At 48.4% G+C, this 23,915-nt stretch overlaps 1 protein-coding gene across 1 annotated transcript in view; it reads left to right on the top strand.

Moving 5' to 3' along the window:
- The window catches only part of PTPRN2 (protein tyrosine phosphatase receptor type N2), a 714,418-nt gene that overhangs the window by 78,562 nt on the left and 611,941 nt on the right, over positions 1–23,915 (top strand). The window contains exon 3 of the mRNA XM_048510498.1: positions 18,325–18,438. The gene's annotated coding sequence lies outside the window, so the exon portion shown is untranslated. The remainder of the gene's footprint in view (positions 1–18,324; positions 18,439–23,915) is intronic.

Consider the following 23,915-nt stretch of genomic DNA (forward strand, 5'->3'; position numbering starts at 1 on the left):
GAGGGCTCTTTGAAAAAGGGGCTGATAATAACAAGAAGGGGAACTGTTGTTTTGTAATAAGCATCTGTGCTGCTTTGAAGTTGAGAGGGAGGGGGACAAATCAATTCATTTCAATGTACTGCTGTCTTCATTGCCAGTGTAATTCAATAAATATGTTAATTGAGTATTCTGAGCAGGAAAAAGAATTGAGACTTTCATTCATTTTGTCAATTTTGTATTCTCATTTTTTCTGCTCACGAAATTATCAGTTTTGTTTTATTTAAAAGCTAGCTTCAGTTAAGTAGCAGAAGCCTTGAAATAGTAGGGCAACTTAATTTTTTCCCCCTCTTAACAAAATAATTTTTCCCATATTAAATACAGAGCAGTCTATTTGTATAGTGTACACATTATATGGACAGGTGCTCCTTCTAACAGATCACGTAATTTATGACTAGGTCAGCCTCAGCCTCAACTGTTTACACTGCTATTACATGCAGCCATTTCACACGCAGTATGGTAAGAAATCCTAGGTCTTCAGTGAACAAGGATCTATAGCCAATTTTGGCTTTCTGATGAAAGTATGATGAACACGTTTCTCACAACTACTCTTCAGTTTAAGAATTTTAGGTGTGTAAGTAAAAATGTAATGCACAAAATAATGTTAAGTGATGCTACTGTGTGGTGGAGATATGTGATGAACACAGTTGTGGAAAGGGCCCCAAATTTATTACCGTTGCACACTAGAATGGGTCCATCTTCATGTCTTTAAATACTGAAGGAATGTGCAGTTATATAAGAACCAGTGTAGTATAGTGGTTAAAGTGTTGGACTAGGATCTGGTTGATCCAGGTTTGATTCTCCACTCTGCCGTGGAAATTTATTGGGTGATCTTGGGCCAGTCATGGAATCTAGCTAAGCCTATCACACAGTATTGTTGGGAGGCTAAAATGGAACAGTGAAGAATGCATAAGCTGCTTTGTGGCCTGTTGGGGAGCGTGGTGGGATAGAAGGAATTTTCCACAATTGGAGACTTTGTCTTACTGCATTAGCCCTTTTCACAAATAGAAGGTGCATGTCATTTATGGGAACTGGTTTTGTTGGTATCATCTCTGTTTTACTAATTTTTCTTTCTGTTCCCAGTTCAGTGGTGTGCCACTGTCAAGATGAAGCAATAAGGGCCAAACACTCTCAAAATGAAACAATATATTCTTGACTGAGATGAAACAGAAGAGTTAATTGAAAGGAAAAAGATATTTCATTATAGACTTTGGCCTTTCCACCCCACCCAGTTCTCATTGTTACCATAAGACAGCGATGGCGAACCTTTTCGAGACCGGGTGCCCAAATTGCAACCCAAAACCCACTTATTTATCGCAAAGTGCCAACACAGTAATTTAACCTGAATACTGAGGTTTTTGTTTAGAAAAAATGGTTGGCTCTGAGGCGTGCGTTACTCAGGAGTAAGCTTGGTGGTAGTTGATGGCTTTGCTTTGACGCAACCGTGCAACTCTTCCAACGGGTGAATCACGACCCTAGGAGAGTTTACTCAGAAGCAAGCCCCATTGCCAGCAACCGAGCTTACTCCCAGGTAAAGGATCGTGCTTTAGTTCTTCGCATGAACATCAGTGAGGTTTAACAGCGCTTACCAGGGTTACCTACACTACTTCCCCAAAACTAGGTCTTAGGTTTAATGCTAATAATCGAGTCCAGCGGCCCAGGCCAGCCTAGAGGGGGCTCTCTGTTTGCGCGTGCCCACAGAGAGGGCTCTGAGTGCCACCTCTGGCACCCGTGCCATAGGTTCGCCATCACTGCCATAAGAGGACATTGTTCCTCCCGAGGAAGAGGCTTGAACATTTATTTGAAACTCCTAAAATCCTGGATTTTAAGAACATCCTTCTTAATGCTTTGAAATGAATGGCATTCATATTCAACTGAGCTAGAAAAGCTTCAATCCTCAAAAATGTGCATTTGCAAATTATGGCCAAACTTTCATTTCAGAAGTCATCTTCATCCGAGTTAAGCCAAGACTTCAAGGTCAGCTTGTGAATTTGGTATCCAATTTCCATTTCTGTAATGCTTTTCTGCAGCCTACTGGCATTTTTCCTGAAGTTGACATCTTTCCTCAGAGGTGATTTTCATGGAGTTGTGTCAGTGCTTTCCTTACAGACAAAATATGTCCCTTGTCACTATCCCAGGGGTGTTTTTAAGAATTAAGCTGCATTCTTTAAGCAGTGCTGAGACTCACTTTACATCTTCATATCTTCATTATGAATGCGTGCTCCCTATCATTTGCCCAAACAAGACATCGTTCTTGAAGAATGGAGCAGATCTATTGAGTGACGGCCCTGAGTGACAGAAAAATCTATTTGTGTATGATTAGAATCTTCACGTTTGTATAAGGCTTTAAAATGGGGGACATCTTGGAAAATAATTAGAGCCTTATTCAATGGTGGGATCCAAAAATTTTAGTAACAGTTTCCTATGGTGGTGGGATTCAAACTGTGGCGTAGCGCCAATGGGGATGGGCGGGGCACGACGGGGGCGTGGTCGGGCATTCTGGGGGTGAGGCATTCCTGGGCGGGGCTCTGGCAAGGACGCAGCCGCTGCGCTGGTCCTTGGGCGGGAAACGAATGCACGCAGGCACAGGCTGCCACACACACTGGTGCACCTCCTGCTAGACTGCTTCAAGTTCTGCGTGCTACTGCTGAGAGGAGGGGCATAACTAAGTCAAAAATTGCCTATGAAGAAAATATTTTTGCCTAGGAGTCCCCGTGGCACCGAGTGGTCGGCTGCCGCACTGCAGTCAAGGCTGTGCTCGTGACCTGAGTTCCATCCTGATGGAAGTTTGTTTCAGGTAGCAAGCTCAAGGGTGACTCACCTTTCCGTCCTTCTGAGTTTGGTAAAATGAGTACCCAGCTTGATGGGGGTAAAGTGATTGGGAAAGCAATCATTGGGGAAAGCAAAGGCGAGGAACCACCCGGTTAATAAAGTCTGCCTAGTGAACATCGTGATGTGGCATTACTCCATGCCCTAAAGCTTGCACAGGGGACCTTTACCTTTTAGAAGATTAACAGCTCAATCCAGAGCTGCTGGGCAGATGGGAATGGTGCTGCTTGAGTGCTGCTCCATCCACTCCAAAAAGGTTTTAAAAAATCCTACCGGAAGCTTCCCCATAGGGTAGAATAGAGATAAATATTTCTGTCTGCAACCCCATTGGTGTATGGGGTCTGAGAGGGCTTTGTAGGCTGACTAAGGTTGGCCCTGCCCTCTGGAACACTCCTGGGATGCCCTGGGTTGCCGGTGTAGTTCTGGGAAGTGTGGGCATACTGGTGGAGAGCTGGGTCCCCTGGCCACGTGTTCCAGGGCCCCACTGCAGCCAGGTGCCAATGGGTTTGCCCTTCCACCTGTGTAAGTGCCCCAGAGAGGGCAAATCTGTTGGCATAAGCCTGAGCCACCTGCAGAGGAAGATCTCCCCCCCCCCGCCCCCACAATTGTGCTGCCAAGTCAGAAAATTATTTGTTCAAGAGACTGGAGTTCTTGCATTATTCACCTTTCCCTTTATTTAAATGTGAGAAGTTGCATACAACAACAAACACATACCTTTAATGGCGTAACAGAGAAACATATAAAATCAGTATAAAATACAAAAGTAGTATAGTACTCTAATAAATAAATAAATAAATAAAATAATTCAGGTTCCGTTGTCCAGCAACATATGCTAAAAACATCCACTTTCGTTGTTATTTCAGGTGGTTTATCCGATAGGAGAAATTTGATTTTTCTTTCATCTGACCAGTGCATTTCTTGTAGCAATGGTAGAATTTTTTGGACTCGCCTGCCATTACATCCTGGACATTGCAGTAATATATGTTTTATGATTTCGGGTACCCTTAGCTGACATGAACGTATTCTAAGTGCTGATATGCAAGGGATGCTGCAAAAATCCACAGCACGGAATGGAATATTACTGTATATAACACTCTATAGTACTGTGTATTTCTGTTCAGATATTACTCTTTTGACAAGGAATAAACTAGAAGCATGAGACAAAGAATTCTGTGATATTTTATTTGTTGTGGTATGAGATTTTATAGAAAAGAGCCTTCTTTTATAAGTTTGAAGATGACAGAAAAAATGGTGGACAACCTGTGTGTTCAACTCCTGTGATAGATGTAGCATGTTGACAAGGTGAAGCCTAAAGATAATTGAACAGCGCATTCTGTTTGGATGTCAAGCCTTAATTTGTTTTATCTGTAGACTAGTCATCTAAGGCTTTAGATAATTAATTGGTTAGTGCAAATTATAATTTGTTGAGATTAAATTAAAATGTTTTTGAACTTTTTTGGGGTGGATCTGGTATGTTGTTTTCAATTTTGCCAAAAGATAAAATATTGGGGATGGCTTTTCCTTCTAGCAATGGATGGTAGCTTGTCCTCTTAAATTGGTAGAAAGGTCAATGCAGAGAAATACACAACTTGCCTCTAGCATGTTCAAGGCTAAACAGTTGCCCTGTCTGTATCTGCTAAAGGGTACTCCCAGAAGTAAACTTTGGAGTTTGATGGTCACGCATCCTTATTCTCAGTTGGTTTGAATATTGTGATCAACTCTTGAGACAGTAAAGGGAATAAAACATTAGAATAATTCTTATTGGATGAGCAGCAGTCTGCTGCTTAAAACACTTAAGATTCTTTATGTAATCCATTCTTAATGGAGATCATACTTTACTTAGTATGTTTATTTAGAACTAATTTCACTTTGTTAAAACTTAAGCTTTTCTTCAATTCTGTTTTTCAGATTTCTGATTGGTTCCAAAACCCAAATCCTATTTCATTGTTTACTGAATGTTCCATCCTGTTGATCATAGTGACACTCTCTACGTAATCCTTCTTAAGTCCTCGTGATAAAGACAGACTATAAATAGTGTAATTTTAAAAATGTGCTGTATACTGAAATGTCTTAAATGTTTTAAATGACAACTTGCTTTACTTCACATAATATGTACGTTTTTCTTGATTTCTCCAGATTTTGCAGCAGAGGAAAATAAATGTCCACAAATTTACATGTTTCATGTGAGGCAATTCAGAGGTCTGTATGGCGTTCTAAGCTACATTTTTAAAAGCCGTGTGTAGTTGAGGGCAGTGTTTCTCAACTTGTGGTTGCACTAAAGTCGTCTAGATGGAACACAAGGTTTTCGTAACAATGACTATGAATCCACCTCTCCCACACATCATCACGTCCACCTGCTCGTGTGGCCTGTTGTCTCCATTTGCCCTTCCTCCCCAGCAAAAAAACAGTGTGGTTAAAGCGTTTTCAGAAACAGTGAAGCAAAACGTGCTGGGAAACATTTTCAGAACCAAATGGGGGGAAAACATGTGGAACTCCATGGAAGAAATGTTTCATTAATGGGCCTTAAAACTGCTTCCTTCCATTAAATTGCATGTATTGTGGCTGAAATTCCTTTTCCTTGGCACCAGAGTAAACGTTAATTTCTTTTGGAAGGATGTTCATCCAGACCTCACGATAAGACAGGTCTCAGTGCCTAACCCAAGCAGAGCATTCCAAAACAAAGATGGTCCAGCACATGATGGATGAAGTTACAATTAGTTACTTAGTTCTTTTGGTTGAAAAGGGTATAGAAGGGTGGCAGAAATTAATAACCTTGAAGCTGAACAATTGGTCCTTTTACAGCATACTTTTCTGAAATTAGGTCATGTTGAGGACACCAAACTGAAACCGTTTTTATTGCTTATATAACTGGTCGTGTTTTACACACAGGAATGAAAAAAGACTACTTCCCTCCCACTTAGCAGCACTAAAATCAAAGCCAGCCCTTTCTGGCACTCGCGAGAAAGGGTTTCGGCTCTGCACCGACAGGAATTCTCTGCCGGTGGAGGGGTGGGGGCCGTATGCACATGAGGCATAGCGTGCTGAAGCCGGCCCCCGCAAGTAGGCCGGCGCGGGAGAGGCGGCTCCGCGATGTGGAGCCGCCTTCTCTTTCCTGGCTCATCCCCCCCCCACTCACCTTGCGTCGTCCTGGCGTCACGCTTCTGCTGGACTCCTGCGTTCCACGCTGCCCTCCGACCTCCAGGGGGTTTGGAGGACAGTGAGAGGAGGGTCTCAGCAGTCCAGTAAAGCCGGCCGAGGGCGATCAAGAGTGAGTGGGGGGGATGGGAAAAACAGCCTGTTCCCGGCGGTGCCGTTTGCACCGTGCCAGCGGGCTGCAACATGTTCATTCCTTAAAACCTGCCTCCCAGGGAGGGTAGGAGTTTTTGGGAGGCTGGCCTGACGCAGCTCATTTGGGAGGTGGAGGGAGCCAGGCTCCGGCGCCTGCTGCTGCGTTCCAGCAGCGCCGCCTGTGCGAACGGCTCCCTGGGGACGCCGTATTTGGCCCGTGTGGAAAGGGCCATAGTCTTAATGCAGGGTTTATTACAGAAGAGTAGTTGTATTTACCTGTCAAAGTACAGTATTTACTTAAATGTGAGACTAGTTTCCCCCAAAGTGTATACTATAAAAAAGAGAGGGTTATCTTAAATTTGCCTACAGTTACGTCGAATAATAATTAAAAAAAATCTTTTGTGCATAACATCTGGTGGGGGCGGGTCTTTCATTCAAGGTTGTCTTCCTTTCAAACAGATAGAACTTTGGCCCAATGCAGCAGGCTTCTTACTTGCTTATAAGCAAGAGATTTCTTTGTCAGATACATCAACTGGATCCCAGTTTCATATGTTATTCTTTTAAACATTTAAACAAGTTAATGGCCTACCAATTAAAGTGAAACTGGTCTGAATGAAAAGTGAACTGGACTAGCATTAGAAATGTTGACAAAAGTGGACAGACTTGACAATATTCTAGTTTAAAAACAAGGACTCTGGCTCATCTTATGTTACGGAATACTCTTTTATACCGCAACCTCTGCAGCACTATGGATGGCAGATTATGCCAGTTGATTTATTTTAACTGAAACTACCATTTGAGTTCTTCAGAGAATTTCCTAGTATTGTGCTCCCAACTTCTCTGAATCTCTCCAAGGAGGTTAGGACACTTGGACTGCATGTGCGATCTGCTAGTTAAGTTACTGTATATTAAAATCTGTCAGGGAAAGAAAAGCAATTTCATAAGGTCCCTAAATTAATGAGAGTCTGGTTGCATGTTGGTTGCTTTTTTTCCACGCATCTGGGCCCTAGTTCAGTCTGCCATTCTTAATCATATTTTAATTTTCAAATAAATTGCTTTCATTATCCTTTCATTTACAATACCATGTGTGCATTACTGCTCATTAATGTTTGTCATCTAGTATTCTGAGACTGGGGTTTTAAATAACCATGGTTGCTACACAGTAATTAAAGATGATCCATGTTGGTTTTATAGAAATTATTCTGAAGCCTTTAAAAATGCCAGAAACTAGTGCGGCTAGAATGAATTGAAATATATGGAAATTCGCCATCCCCCATACACGGAAAGTGTTTTAGTTTGTTTATGAAGAGGAGAATGGCTTAATAGTATTTAGCTAACCTAAAGACCCACATTATTCTGTATCGTGCCATTAAACTGTATTACTTGGTTGTAATTGACAGACTTGCTGGTTCTCCATTCTTGATTTATCTTCATGGTATTGAGATTTGTACATTATTCAGCCTAGTTTATCCAAATCATCTGGAAATCAACTGAAAACACTGAGATAACTACATGTTTGGTTAAGCAAGGATGTCGTTTGGATGGATTTGTCTTGACATGTTGCTGCATGTAAATATATATGGAATTTAGATAATTGAGATGGATAACAGTTGTCTAGCAAGCACAGCCATGTTATGTATATATAAAAGAAAGTGTTGGAGTCCCTTGTGATCCCCTTCATATAAAATATTGTTAAAAGAATGTATTTATCTCCCCTAAACAGTCTGCTATCCAGTTGAGTAATTTGTTCATCACAGAATAATTTAGTATAGAGCTTCCACTTTTGCCAAGAGTTGTCATAAAGGCAGAGAAGCTAAAACTAGTTTGGCTCATATTCTACTCACTAGTTACAAATAGGGGTAGAGGCATAGCTACAATCCGGACATCCAGTGTGGCTCATCCTGGGCGCTGCCATTGCAGTCACGTGGCGGGGGCGTGGCGTTTTAGGGGTGGGGTGGGAGGGGGTGCGTAGGCAGTTAATGCTTCCGGCGCAGTTCTCCCTCCCTTCATCACTGAATAGGGGAGCAGTAATTTGGCAAGCTTCTTGGATGAGTCCAAGCAACAACAACAACAACAACAACAACAACAACAACAACAACAACAACAACAACAACAACAACAACAACAACAATATTGCACTATTACCTGTTTTCTTGTTCAGTTAAGTGACTTTTTTGAACCAGCCATCTTTTGCTACTGCAATTTTAAAGGGCACACAGGAGAATGAAAAAAGTTTGAAGTTTTTGAATCAAGATTTACTGCTTATGTATCTTTTTGTGCCTTTAATATCTGCCCGTGAACTCAGCTAACTGTGTAATTGCTTCTGAAATAGATGTCACTGAAGGACACAGGTACAAAAACAGGCAGTGCAATTTAGCGTAAGTTGATCTTTACAGAATGTATCTACCTATGCCTTTCTGTGTTTCATTAGTTAACTAATGATATCAGTACATAACCCAGAGGCAACTTTTTTTGTCTGGACAGTACAAATAAAACATATTGGGTATGTCTTAAAAAAAGCCACCTCTCATTTTTTTTGTCTGGTTAGCACAGGTGTCAGAGGAGAAAAGAGTCTTTTCCCCACCTGACCATTAAACTCTCTGGTCAGTTTCCACCTCAGCTGGCACCTGACATTTTTTGTGCTGGTGAAGGAATTCTTCCTTCTTCCATTTGCAGAAGGTTGCCACAGGATGTTTGCTCTGCAGGCTCCGATCATGGGTGCTTTTTCACCCCGAAGAGTACATAGTTGTACTCAGCTCATTCTGCTGATTCTGTCAATATATAGTTTTCCTATATTAGAAAAAAAATCGGTTAGGTTTCTGCAAAACAACACAGATGCACTATGAGAATCTTATTCACCTGGAGGACTGGTCTACTGGCCATTGGAAAGCATTGGAACCACAGGAGGACAGGTCTACTGCCCATCAAGAAGCCTCTCACCGTGTCAGTTCTGATGAAGAGACTGGAATGTGTTTTTATTAATTTTTAATCTTTTCTCTGCTCCTTTTCTACTCACCAGCTTTATCTCGTGAACATTTTTTCCTGGGCTGTGAGTAGAATAGAAGTCGAATAGGAAAAATGAACTGAATTAGCAAGAATTGACACTTGTATAACTTCATGTAACTCCAAATCCTCATCCCACCGTCATCTCTGCCCCACCCCCCTCATGTTCCCCACTAGTTACGTAAGTGATTGCAATCAAAAGCTCTGCTCATGACCCAAATTTGATCTGAATGGCTTCAGGTATTCAGCTCAAGGTTGACTCAACCTTCTATCCTTCTACCTTTACCTTTATGTCTGCTTGTAATACCTCGTATAGGTCACAAGTCACACAATCATGTTTCTACCCAGAGGCTTTACTTGCTTATGAGGTAGCATGATTTATTTGGGACTAGCTGATTCACTGCTGTATTAACCTTCCTAAATGCTTAGCTGGAGAAGTGTGAGTGCTGGCTCACAAATTAAGATGGAGTGGACAGCAAGCGAAAAAGGCAATAATTATGATAATGCCCAAACTAGAAAAAAAATATATCCACAAATGCTCTTTATGCACTAAGCAGCAGAATAAAATTTGTTAATTAATTTTAGTTCTGCAGGCTGTTGTTCAAACATTTTTGTAAAGCGTTGAGTCTTCTGGGTCATATGGCTATGGAGACTGAAATGTTCTCCACCACATTTAAGGCATTTCTATGTTTTAATATCCAGAGTAGGTTTCGCTCAGCTAGTGTAAGCAATGAAACCCTATTGTTGCCAGTTGTTGTTGTCACATTACAAGATATACCTGGATGCTGTGGGTGGTGTTACATCTGTAATAGTGTTGCCTTAGTCCAGTGATGGCGAACCTTTTCGAGACCGAGTGCCCAAATTGCAACCCCAAACCCACTTATTTATTGCAAAGTGCCAACACGGCAATTTAACCTGAATACTGAGGTTTTAGTTTAGAAAAACCGGTGGGCTCCGAGGCGTGCATTACTCAGGAGCAGGCTTGGTGGTAGTCGGTCGCTTTGCTTTGAAGCAACCGTGCAACTCTTCCAATGGGTGAATCACGACCCTAGGAGGGTTTTCTCAGAAGCAAACCCCATTGCCAGCAACTGAGCTTACTCCAAGGTAAAGGATCATGCTTTAGTTCTTCGCATGAAGAACTAAACCAGTGGGATTTAACAGCGCTTAACAGGGTTACTTATACTGCTTCCCCAAAACTGGGTCTTAGGTTTAATGCTAATAATCGAGCCCAGCAGCCCAGGCCAGCCTAGATGTGGCGGGAGGGGGGTGGAGGGGGGAACTCTGTTTGCATGTGCCCACAGAGAGGGCTCTGAGTGCCACCTCTGGCACCCGTGCCATAGGTTCGCCACCACTGCCTTAGTCTGCCTTAATAATAGTGTTGCCTTAGGCTTCAGAGGTTTGTTGCAGTGCTTGGCTGTTTTAATCACTGTGTCTGGTGGGTGGTCCAGAGCGGCCAGTTCCGAGAGGGATACTCCATGATGGGTTGGGGCAATCCCTAAACCCGGATCTCACTTCACTCAAAGGACAGCTTGAGAAAGCCATTATTTTCTATTAGGGATCTCACACTATTTGAAATGTATCAGAATGGATTTTAGCTCAGATAGCCCTGCAGAATTTATGACTCGCTGAACTCAATTTATACAGCCCCGTAACCACATACTGTATGTAACCTGTCAGACCCTTGACAAGCCCCCATTTTTGTTTTTCCAGATGGACAGCCAAAAAAAAAAAAAGGTTTACAAAGTGGGTTGCTATATACGGTTGGTGAGTAGCTCTTGTCTTGGTAGGTTATGCAGACATCTGCTAGGAACTGTAAGTTATTACTATCAGGTTTTGTCATCTTTCTTCCTGGCTTACACGTAGTAAATCTTACACATATATATTACATTGGTTCTGTCAGAATGACAAAATTAATTTACATAAACAAATTCAGCATAAGGAAAGTGAACTCAGTTTAAATTCCCTGTAAAATAGAATATTAACTGTTGTTGTTACAGATGGCAGTTCCGCTGCATTCTCTCTCTTCCTCCCCCCCTCTCTCTGAATCCATGTCATTAATCAAACATTCTGGAGCCTTCCCCCCTTCCTTTCATAGGGATCTCATACTATTTGAAAATCAAAAGGGATCTCATACTACTTGAAATGTATCAAAAGGGATCTCATACTACTTGAAATGTATCAGAATAGACAGCTCTCACTTCAGACTTGTGTTTGTTCCCTCTAGACCAGGGGTAGGGAACCTGCGGCTCTCCAGATGTTCAGGAACTACAATTCCCATCAGCCCCTACCAGCATGGCCAATTGGCCAAGTGCTGGTGAAAACTGATGTAAATGGACTAGGCTCCTGGAAAACTGGAGAGCCAGGTCTACCCCTGCTCTAGACTTTCATTTACTTAGGACCCTGGCCATTTCGCCTTACAATCTGATATTTCCTACAATAGGAATACCAGTTCTAAGTAAATTACAGTATACTCAGAGAATCTGATTATAATGCATGTTAAATGTTGCAATATAAGATTTCTGAACCATAAAGGTCATTTTACTATCATACTAAGTAAAATAATGTACCAGTAATATTGATTGTTTACAAATGCTTGTATACTGAAAATTATTACAGGAGGATATTTTTAATGCTTAACCTGCAATACGAAAGGACATATGTCGACACTGTAATAACTTAGAATTACCTGTCCTTTTATTTAGGTAGCTGCACATTCTGTGTTTGTGTCTAAAGATGCTTCTGTGGATAAAAGTTTAAATTTGCTGGATTGACAATATGATTGCCAGCCTCCAAGTGAAACCTGGGAAATCTCTCTGAATTATAAGAGATCTCCAGACCATAGAGGCCAATCCACCTGGAGACAATGGCTGCTTCTGAAGGTGCAACTCTATGGTATTATACCTGCTGAGGGCCCTGGTCTCCTCAAAGCCCTTACTTTTGTCCGGTTCCATCCCCAAATCTCCAGATTACTAAACCAGAGTTGTCAACCTGTTTTGCAGGCATTTGTGTGCCTGCACGCATACAAATGCAAGTATCACAAATATTTGTGCAAAATGTGCACACATTCCAGTTCTTACCTATGTGCCAACATAGCGTGTCTTTGAGAAATGTCTGTTTAGTATAAAGGGAGTCGGTGTTGTCAATGAACTAAATGTTTCACCAGAGAAGGTAACCACGCTTTTCTTTGTACCGACTTATATATTTTCCCCGTTTGTTTTCCTGCGGTATTAACATGAGCCAAGCAGAACATTAGTCCCTTTTCCTGAGCAGTAGCCCCTGACTGTCCAGATAAAAAAAGAGGACGAAAAGATTTCCCTCCTTCCTCCCACATAATGTGCCATTTTCATTTTGTGCTGCTTATAACCCTCAGTGTGACAGCTTTCTATTCTTGTCTGAATAGTCAATGAAACATTAGGAAGCTGATAAGAAAAGCCCGCCTGTTACTTGGCAACGGCTGTTGAGCAGAGCTGAGTGCTGTTGATTGAGGAGATTAGCTGCCATAGATAAACCTCCTCCTTTTTGCTGCCCTGCTACTGCTTATCTTCCCAACCTTAACAGGTAGTTCGGAATATGACTGCAGCTGGGAAGAATAAACTTCAGTGCAGACCAAGTTTGCTTGACAGGTTTAGGAGACTGCCTTAAAACGGCTTCCTTCCATTAAATGGCATGTATTGTGGCTGAAATTCCTCTTCCTTTGGCACCGGAGTGAACGTTAATTTTTTTGGGGGGGGAAGGATGTTCGTCCAGACTTCACGATAAGACAGTTTATGCGCTACTGCCTTTTTACAACCATAAACCTGAAATCTAAAACCATTTCACGTCAAGGTAGTCCTGTTGGTGCCACTCCAGATGATAGATGTTAAGGTTCAGGTAGATCTGGGGAAGCAAATAATACAGCACTTGGCTCTGATTCATGTTGCCAGACCACGTGATGGAATGAAACAATGAATGTGCAACATTCAGTTTTGCTACTTGTTAAAATATCTTAATAAAATGTCATGCCAGATGTTGCCATTCTAGCAGGAAGCGACAGCATAAAGATCGTTATCAGTTTTCCATCGTCATTCTGAAAACCGGGGTACTCTCAAATGAGGCACAGGAGTATAAACACTCAGCAATATTGGCTACAATCCTCCTATTACAAAGGTTTAATAATATCAAATTATAAGAACTTATACCTGGTAAGGTTGTAAGGCATGTGCGTATGCATGCACATGCGAGGTGTGGGTTGTGCTCTGTTCAACAAGAATCGCTCAGGAAAAATGGCATGTTCTCTGAGATCTTCAGTGGAGGTTCTCAAAGTATACTAAGTCCTATCTATAGTAAAGAAAAAGTGTTGATCTCTTCGCCCCCACACCCCAATAAGTATAACATTCTCCAGCCTAGACCAGTAAGGGGTCTGATGATTACCTGTTGTGAGATGTTTCTGAAGCTCCTAATAATAGATGAATCAATGGATGCAAAATTATTATACAAATTATTACGACACTTCAGAGGATTTATTTGCAACACTGTCAGAAGAAAATATGCAAAGCTGCAAATAGAATATAATAGCATCAACTTGGTGGGATTCACAATTGTTAAGGGCTCTGGAATTGTTTCTCAGTGAAAGTAATGAGATTCCTGTTGTCTAGAATCCTTACATTTAAGATGAGAAAAGCACAACCAAATGACTAAGAGAGATTTTAAAAAATCTTGACTAACATTAATGGAGAAAGTTGCTGGCAATAAGTTAATTGAGAGACGCTGCAGGGCAAAGTTGATTGAGCAATTTAAGGAAATTAATAATAATATTTATTGAGGTGCTGTGTGGTTTCCGGGCTGTATGGCCGTGTTCTAACAGTATTCTCTCCTCAGTGATTCCGGCCGTGAATTCCTTCAACAATACAATAATATTTATTTATTGATGCAAACTAAATTGAAGTTGATTTGATCTCATGCTGTCCATATCTTATTGTGCTGTAAACAGCCAACTTTGCTTCATTTTTAATGGGGAACACATGCTCAGACGTGTAGCAGCAATGGGGATATCTGGGGAGGCTTGTCCTGGGTACCGCCATTGCCGTCATGTGTTGGGGATGGGGTGCGTTTCGGGGCAGGGCATTTCAGGGTGGAGTGGGGTCGGGGTGGGATGGGATGGGGTACACGGGCAGCTCATGTCCCGGGCGCAGTTCCCCCTCTTTTCATCACTGCATTCTGTGCTGAACATTGGTAACCTGAGTTCTGCCCACCACAGCAGAACCCAAGAATTGGGCAAAGGCTTTCTAATGCCTTCACCCCCATCTTCAACAACTACAGAGGTTTTACACAGCTCTTTTTCAGTTACCTTAGCTGCTTCTTCATCCCATGTCACCATGGATAAGCTGTCACCAAACACTGCAGTGTCATGGGAACAATTAAACCGGGGTGACACTGGTAAAAAACCGGGTTGGGGGGAACTTCGCCTAGATCCTGATCCTAATGCAGATCCACTCCGGTTTCCCCTTCAACCCAGGTTTTACAAGAATTGTGTTATGTGCGATTCTTTTGTTTTAACTTGACTTGCAGCCACGGCTGAGCAAATGGTTCTGTTTTATCCCCATCGTGCAGGTGAGGGGGTTGAGGATGAAAGACTAAGGGCAATAGATAGCCAGTCGCCACTTAGTGTGTTCATGACCCAAGTTTGATTTGAACTGGCAATCTCCCACATCATAGCTAACCTGGGGTCCCAGAACTATTCAAGTTCGTGGGCACCTTTGGAACACTGACACTGGGTGGTGAGCTTAAAATGGTTGTTGCCAGAAGTGGAGTCAACTACAAGATGACTCCTCAACAGTTCAGGCAGAAGTTGTTTTTAACTGGATAACTTTTTAAATGAACAAAAAATTAAAATCATTTTCTTGGACACAGGCAGTAACTTTCCTTGTGCAAGGGTGGTAACTGTTGCTGAAGCAAGTTTAAATACTGCACAGCCAATCAGCTCTCTGATGACCCTGCTGGGCTCCCCCCATATTCTAGAAACACTTGGCAAGTATCAGGAAAGGAGACAGCAGGCATAGGGCATCCGTTGGCCCCATATTGACGGACCTGGATTTAATCACTACACCAAGCCTGCTCACTCATGTGAAGTAGCCCTCATTCCCATTAAAGACTAAGCCACTGAAAGAATAAGTGATATACCCAAAGTGCCCATAAGCAAGCACTTCACCTATGAAAGATGGACTGGAGAGAGTTATGGAGGAAGCATCAAGTGCGGAGTAATTATGAATGTCATCAGGTGTTTTAACTGGTTTATTTTGGATTACTTTAAGATGTATAACACCCTTGAAAGCAGAGAGACATTTCCAGTGTCCTGAACTGTGTGAGACTGGCAGATAATTTCTGGTGTAATGTTCTCTTAGTAGGACAGTTTTGTTATGATGTAGCACTGTTTGGCTGTTCAAAGTAGGTGATTGCAGCCAATAATGTCTTATTAAATCATTTCTGATTCCAGATTTATAAGTTAAATAACGGTTCACAGGTGATTTACTGATAAAACAATTTTTACTGCATAAAATAAACTCCTGACTCCTCACAAAATCAGAACACAAGAATGCAACCTGAACACTGACGGAGCACTGAGATAGAGAAAGAAGTTTAGGGAGGTGAGCTTAGGCTGTGTCAGAACAGAAGGTATAACATGGAAGAAAATAAGTCAGAATACTGTTCTCTTATGTGGAAATGGTGTTCTCTTAAGTGCAATTAGATTTCATCTCAGAAACGTTCTGCCAGATGGATTTTTTCTTATCAAGTGTTCTATTATCCAGAGACCATAATGCTCTTCTTTTTTTTTAATTAAGGAGTGTTTTCAAATTCATTGGCATATATTAGAAATTCTTCTCTTCCCACATATAAATTCAGACCCTCCCCTTAATATTCATTTAATCTTTTTCTTTTATTCAGTGGTGAGCGCTTTATGATGATCAAGGCCCGTTGATTCAAGACAAACATCTCCACAACAATATTCTACTTTTAAAATGCTTATTATTGTTACAACTAAATCTTGACAATTAATTTTTATTGTTGTTGTTGAAATGCAGTCACCTTATTGCAGAGAACACTAAATTACAAATTAGAGTTTCTTTTAATGTCTGTATTCTCTGAGATCCAGCTTGCTCAGTGGAGTGTTTACCACCAAAGCCAGCAAGTTTTGTATGCAATAAAGGTATCTGAATTCTGAATTTAGACAGGAAGATTGAGTTAGCCTATAGAAAATTTATATTTGGTTCATAGGCATTCACTTTGGATTTTCTTTTGCCATATCATTGGGCGGAAGTATTTTTTCCCCCAGGGTACATGCTATAGAGATCAGCTACTGATAGTTACTAAAGATAGTTGCTGCTGGGTTAGTTCTCAAGTGTAGGAGACACAAAACAGATAAAGCCTTTTATCAGATCAGCTTTTGTTGTTGCAACTGTGTTGAACCTCATGTAAAGAAGAATGTATCCAGTTTGCCTTATTGTGCCCCTTAATAGGAACCAGACCCACTACTCCTGACAAGAGCAACTCTTCTGAAGCTGTTTAATTGCTTTTGCCGCACACTTTAAGTTAGCTTTTGCACTTGCTGACTTGCTTGCGTGAATGGACAACCACATAAGAATTCTTCAGTTATTTATTTATGTGACTTCTGTTCCACTCTTTCCCAACCAAGGCTGTTGGGCTCATAGTGGCTGATATGTTTTTCATATGTATATTATTATGTTTTTCATATGTCTATGAATATGTCTATGAATAATTTGTATTTGTATGATTTATGAACTATCTGTATAAATCAGAATAGCTGTTTGTATGAACTATCTGTAGAAATCAGAATAGCTGTTAGCAGAATACGGAGCTATTTGGTCTAGTGCTGCCTGTTACATTGTGGTGGTGTTCTTGTCATTCTGTTCTTCCCTAGAATGTAGAAATAGGAAACTGCTGGCAAAAGAATATAGCTTCATGACCAGATTTCGAATAAAACAGCTTTCACAATAAATTTCACTTTTTGATTGTAATCTTTAGCATGTGCTGTTGTATGTTTAAGCAGTGGGTCAGACATGATAATGGAAAGTTGGTTGTTTTTCTTAATTTTAAAGATGAAAATGGAAAAAATAGGCTGATATTCTGGTTTATGGAAGGAAATTGCATTTTGTCAAACCTATACCCTGCAATATCACACAAGTATTGAACACATTTGGAGAGCGTCTGTTTTTCCTCAGTATTCTTTCATCTTTTTGAAACCCCCATAAATAGGTGCTGGTACATTAATTCTTAATTCTGTGTTCTGCTAGTCAAATTGCACTGTCCCTTTTGATTATAAATGCAATATCTGGAGTAATTACTGAATTAAAACAAGCAGTGTGAAGACTAGCATGCTAATTAAACTTGTTGCATCTGAGTGGTTTCCTTTGGATCCTGTGTACAGGAGGAAACAATAAATACACCTCTCTCCTTTATTTATTTATTTGAAGCTAGAGCAGCAGATGGTCAGAGGGTACTCCAAGCACCCAGGTTCTGAATGAGTCTTTTGTATGGGAAGGATATAGGTAATTTGAGTGTTTGAACTCCCCCTCCTTTGTCTTTCTGTCTTCTTCCCACACCGAAAGCTTGCCTTGAAATGAACAATTCTCTAAATAAAGACTAATTAGGACCTAAATTAATTAGAAGGTGTGATATGAAAAGAGCTTGATGAGAAGAGTCTGTCATTTTAGACGAATGAAATGGAGCTAAATAAATTAGGTTCCATTAATATCTCATTGTTGCCCGAGCGGTGCTCTTTTATTGTGTTCATTAGAGGGTACTGCATTGAACTGGCCTTTGCTTCCCATTATCGATTCAACACCCATTTATCACTACATAGCTCTCATATTAAAAGGAAAAAAACCCCTTACTACCTCTGCAAATGAATATTCGTATATTTGGGCTCTCAGCTATTCACGAGGACTATTTATTTTATGTATTTGCTATTAACATGGCCTCAGATCAACAAGTGCAGGGAAGCTGTGTACAACAGAGGAAAATGTGCAAATCTCTTCCATGCACACATGAACACATTTAATGTATAATAAGAAATTACCGAAAATAATAGTACACATCTTATTGGACACTTTAGGTATTTCATAGAGTGCTGCTTCATTTTATTTCACCAATTCCTCCTTTTTTTCTCTGCAGATGGAGTGTTTGGGAGGTGTCAGCAGGTGCCAGTGATAGATGTATATAAATATGAAGTTTCGCCAGCCATCTATCAACGCTTGAGAATTGTCTTAGAGAAGCTGTTGCACAGAGGTATGGTACAGAATAGAATTGGTCCATAACACGTGGGTGTATTGAGGGAGAAGAAATGAAGTCCATGGTACTCCAGGGGGAGAGGGAACCTTCTTTACATGACTGAAGGGTATACAGTGAGTGCATACCTAAAGAGGGGGGAGTTGGGAGAGGACTCACGCCACCATGGCCACCAAGGTATCCCTTGATCTTATTCCGTACATTAGATTACACAGTTTCTGCATGCATGCTAACATACATGCATCGGCTCGTCTATATTTGTATGCACGTAGAGATTGTTCAGACAATGAATCTGCAGAATTGGAGGCTGAACTCTGTTATTGTAATCTTGCTACCTCCTGTGCTATATATACTGTATAGATTTACTATGCATATTTCAGACATATTACGAGTCTTGACAAAATTTACATTGTGCTGAAGCTGAAGCTTCTATAGGATGCTCATGAAATATTTCAGTGGCTTACCGTGTTTTTCATTAGTGAGACTTTTTATTTCTAGTTTTTGGAACTCAGCTCTGTTCTCATAAACATATACATCTGTAATATGCATTTGGCCAAAGAAATGTCATATACCAGGTATGTGATTCTGCTGAAATAGCTCAATTGAATTCCTTCTAATATTAGGCCCCTTCCGCACACGCAAAATAATGTGTTTTCAAACCACTTTCACAACTGTTTGCAAGTGGATTTTGCTATTCCGCACAGCTTCAAAGAGCACTGAAAGCAGTTTGAAAGTGCATTATTCTGCATGTGTGGAATGAGCCTTAGATTGAATAAAAAAAAATAACATCTGAAAGTTTCAGTGATGGGTTTTTAATTTATTATTTTTGGTGATTTAGGAGCAAATTTGTTGGTTGTTGCAGTTTAGACTAATCAGGAAAGTCCCCTCATGCTTTGTGGTTCTTGTTCCCTCACAATAATAAATGACCTCTTTTCTGCTTGCTTGAGTTACTCCTGATTTTCTTGGGAATCAATCCATAAGAACTGGAATCGCTTTGGGCAGGATTCTTCTGCATGTCTGCCTTCCCTGTACAGTTTTACAGTTGTAGAGTCAGTTTATTTTCTTCCATCATCATCATCGTCGTCGTCGTCATCATCATCACCATCATCATCATCATGATGTTAAGTAGCATATCAGGCATCACATTATTTTCTTCCACATGGGGTTTAAATTATTAGGATTTTCAAGGGAGTATGCTGTTGTCATCAGTGTCGCTACTGGTAGTGTCAGAACAGCCCCACATTTTTTAAAAAACAGCTCTAAAATAATTATATTCTGCTATAGAGTTGTAATGATAGTATAAGCAGGGTCTCAGAATTTCCAGCTTTCTTTTTTAAAAGTAAGTCTCTAGTGCTTTCTCTTGTGGCGATATGAGGAAAAAGCGGAGGTCAGAGCCTTACTTTTTTTTCCAATGAAAACTGGGAATTTAGAGAACCTGCTTAAACTACCACTACAACACTACAGCAATATTTCATCTTCAGGGGAGAGAAGGAGTGGTTTAACAATGACAATACTCCAATCATTGAAAAGGTGGCTAGAAATGTGTGGGACAAAGAACGCCCATAGAAACATTATATGCTAATAAAAACTCAATTCAAAATCGGCTTGCAGAAAAAGATTGGGGTAAAAGTAGACTTAAAAGAGTAAAGAAAAATCCTGGGGGGAAAACAAACAAACAAAATGAAGTGAAAGCTAAAGGCTGAAAAATGCATGTGAAAATCAGGTGATAACTAAAGTAGTTATTGGTTATAACTACATCTGTAATGTGCATTATTAAACGGGGAAAATACCCATCCGAAAAAGAGCAATATTATGTAAGGGGAAAATGCTCAATTCTCTTTGAAGCTGCAGGAACCTTGCCATACATAATCAGCCTATTTTTAGTGTGTTTTTTGGGGGGGAGGAGTTAATGGTTTTTAAAAGTTATTTTATTACATATGTTTTGATTTATAAGCCACCTTGATGGCCCTCGTGAGGGCAGAAATGCAGGATATAAATTTTGTAAAAATGAATCCACCCCCCCCCCCCCCCCCCCCCCCCCCCCCCCCCCCCCCCCCCCCCCACCCCCCCCCCCCCCCACCCCCCCCCCCCCCCACCCCCCCCCCCCCCCACCCCCCCCCCCCCCCACCCCCCCCCCCCCCCACCCCCCCCCCCCCCCACCCCCCCCCCCCCCCACCCCCCCCCCCCCCCACCCCCCCCCCCCCCCACCCCCCCCCCCCCCCACCCCCCCCCCCCCCCACCCCCCCCCCCCCCCACCCCCCCCCCCCCCCACCCCCCCCCCCCCCCACCCCCCCCCCCCCCCACCCCCCCCCCCCCCCACCCCCCCCCCCCCCCACCCCCCCCCCCCCCCACCCCCCCCCCCCCCCACCCCCCCCCCCCCCCACCCCCCCCCCCCCCCACCCCCCCCCCCCCCCACCCCCCCCCCCCCCCACCCCCCCCCCCCCCCACCCCCCCCCCCCCCCACCCCCCCCCCCCCCCACCCCCCCCCCCCCCCACCCCCCCCCCCCCCCACCCCCCCCCCCCCCCACCCCCCCCCCCCCCCACCCCCCCCCCCCCCCACCCCCCCCCCCCCCCACCCCCCCCCCCCCCCACCCCCCCCCCCCCCCACCCCCCCCCCCCCCCACCCCCCCCCCCCCCCACCCCCCCCCCCCCCCACCCCCCCCCCCCCCCACCCCCCCCCCCCCCCACCCCCCCCCCCCCCCACCCCCCCCCCCCCCCACCCCCCCCCCCCCCCACCCCCCCCCCCCCCCACCCCCCCCCCCCCCCACCCCCCCCCCCCCCCACCCCCCCCCCCCCCCACCCCCCCCCCCCCCCACCCCCCCCCCCCCCCACCCCCCCCCCCCCCCACCCCCCCCCCCCCCCACCCCCCCCCCCCCCCACCCCCCCCCCCCCCCACCCCCCCCCCCCCCCACCCCCCCCCCCCCCCACCCCCCCCCCCCCCCACCCCCCCCCCCCCCCACCCCCCCCCCCCCCCACCCCCCCCCCCCCCCACCCCCCCCCCCCCCCACCCCCCCCCCCCCCCACCCCCCCCCCCCCCCACCCCCCCCCCCCCCCACCCCCCCCCCCCCCCACCCCCCCCCCCCCCCACCCCCCCCCCCCCCCACCCCCCCCCCCCCCCACCCCCCCCCCCCCCCACCCCCCCCCCCCCCCACCCCCCCCCCCCCCCACCCCCCCCCCCCCCCACCCCCCCCCCCCCCCACCCCCCCCCCCCCCCACCCCCCCCCCCCCCCACCCCCCCCCCCCCCCACCCCCCCCCCCCCCCACCCCCCCCCCCCCCCACCCCCCCCCCCCCCCACCCCCCCCCCCCCCCACCCCCCCCCCCCCCCACCCCCCCCCCCCCCCACCCCCCCCCCCCCCCACCCCCCCCCCCCCCCACCCCCCCCCCCCCCCACCCCCCCCCCCCCCCACCCCCCCCCCCCCCCACCCCCCCCCCCCCCCACCCCCCCCCCCCCCCACCCCCCCCCCCCCCCACCCCCCCCCCCCCCCACCCCCCCCCCCCCCCACCCCCCCCCCCCCCCACCCCCCCCCCCCCCCACCCCCCCCCCCCCCCACCCCCCCCCCCCCCCACCCCCCCCCCCCCCCACCCCCCCCCCCCCCCACCCCCCCCCCCCCCCACCCCCCCCCCCCCCCACCCCCCCCCCCCCCCACCCCCCCCCCCCCCCACCCCCCCCCCCCCCCACCCCCCCCCCCCCCCACCCCCCCCCCCCCCCACCCCCCCCCCCCCCCACCCCCCCCCCCCCCCACCCCCCCCCCCCCCCACCCCCCCCCCCCCCCACCCCCCCCCCCCCCCACCCCCCCCCCCCCCCACCCCCCCCCCCCCCCACCCCCCCCCCCCCCCACCCCCCCCCCCCCCCACCCCCCCCCCCCCCCACCCCCCCCCCCCCCCACCCCCCCCCCCCCCCACCCCCCCCCCCCCCCACCCCCCCCCCCCCCCACCCCCCCCCCCCCCCACCCCCCCCCCCCCCCACCCCCCCCCCCCCCCACCCCCCCCCCCCCCCACCCCCCCCCCCCCCCACCCCCCCCCCCCCCCACCCCCCCCCCCCCCCACCCCCCCCCCCCCCCACCCCCCCCCCCCCCCACCCCCCCCCCCCCCCACCCCCCCCCCCCCCCACCCCCCCCCCCCCCCACCCCCCCCCCCCCCCACCCCCCCCCCCCCCCACCCCCCCCCCCCCCCACCCCCCCCCCCCCCCACCCCCCCCCCCCCCCACCCCCCCCCCCCCCCACCCCCCCCCCCCCCCACCCCCCCCCCCCCCCACCCCCCCCCCCCCCCACCCCCCCCCCCCCCCACCCCCCCCCCCCCCCACCCCCCCCCCCCCCCACCCCCCCCCCCCCCCACCCCCCCCCCCCCCCACCCCCCCCCCCCCCCACCCCCCCCCCCCCCCACCCCCCCCCCCCCCCACCCCCCCCCCCCCCCACCCCCCCCCCCCCCCACCCCCCCCCCCCCCCACCCCCCCCCCCCCCCACCCCCCCCCCCCCCCACCCCCCCCCCCCCCCACCCCCCCCCCCCCCCACCCCCCCCCCCCCCCACCCCCCCCCCCCCCCACCCCCCCCCCCCCCCACCCCCCCCCCCCCCCACCCCCCCCCCCCCCCACCCCCCCCCCCCCCCACCCCCCCCCCCCCCCACCCCCCCCCCCCCCCACCCCCCCCCCCCCCCACCCCCCCCCCCCCCCACCCCCCCCCCCCCCCACCCCCCCCCCCCCCCACCCCCCCCCCCCCCCACCCCCCCCCCCCCCCACCCCCCCCCCCCCCCACCCCCCCCCCCCCCCACCCCCCCCCCCCCCCACCCCCCCCCCCCCCCACCCCCCCCCCCCCCCACCCCCCCCCCCCCCCACCCCCCCCCCCCCCCACCCCCCCCCCCCCCCACCCCCCCCCCCCCCCACCCCCCCCCCCCCCCACCCCCCCCCCCCCCCACCCCCCCCCCCCCCCACCCCCCCCCCCCCCCACCCCCCCCCCCCCCCACCCCCCCCCCCCCCCACCCCCCCCCCCCCCCACCCCCCCCCCCCCCCACCCCCCCCCCCCCCCACCCCCCCCCCCCCCCACCCCCCCCCCCCCCCACCCCCCCCCCCCCCCACCCCCCCCCCCCCCCACCCCCCCCCCCCCCCACCCCCCCCCCCCCCCACCCCCCCCCCCCCCCACCCCCCCCCCCCCCCACCCCCCCCCCCCCCCACCCCCCCCCCCCCCCACCCCCCCCCCCCCCCACCCCCCCCCCCCCCCACCCCCCCCCCCCCCCACCCCCCCCCCCCCCCACCCCCCCCCCCCCCCACCCCCCCCCCCCCCCACCCCCCCCCCCCCCCACCCCCCCCCCCCCCCACCCCCCCCCCCCCCCACCCCCCCCCCCCCCCACCCCCCCCCCCCCCCACCCCCCCCCCCCCCCACCCCCCCCCCCCCCCACCCCCCCCCCCCCCCACCCCCCCCCCCCCCCACCCCCCCCCCCCCCCACCCCCCCCCCCCCCCACCCCCCCCCCCCCCCACCCCCC

The sequence above is a fragment of the Sphaerodactylus townsendi genome, linkage group LG11 (genome assembly GCF_021028975.2).
Source record: "Sphaerodactylus townsendi isolate TG3544 linkage group LG11, MPM_Stown_v2.3, whole genome shotgun sequence".
Lineage (NCBI taxonomy): Eukaryota > Metazoa > Chordata > Lepidosauria > Squamata > Sphaerodactylidae > Sphaerodactylus > Sphaerodactylus townsendi.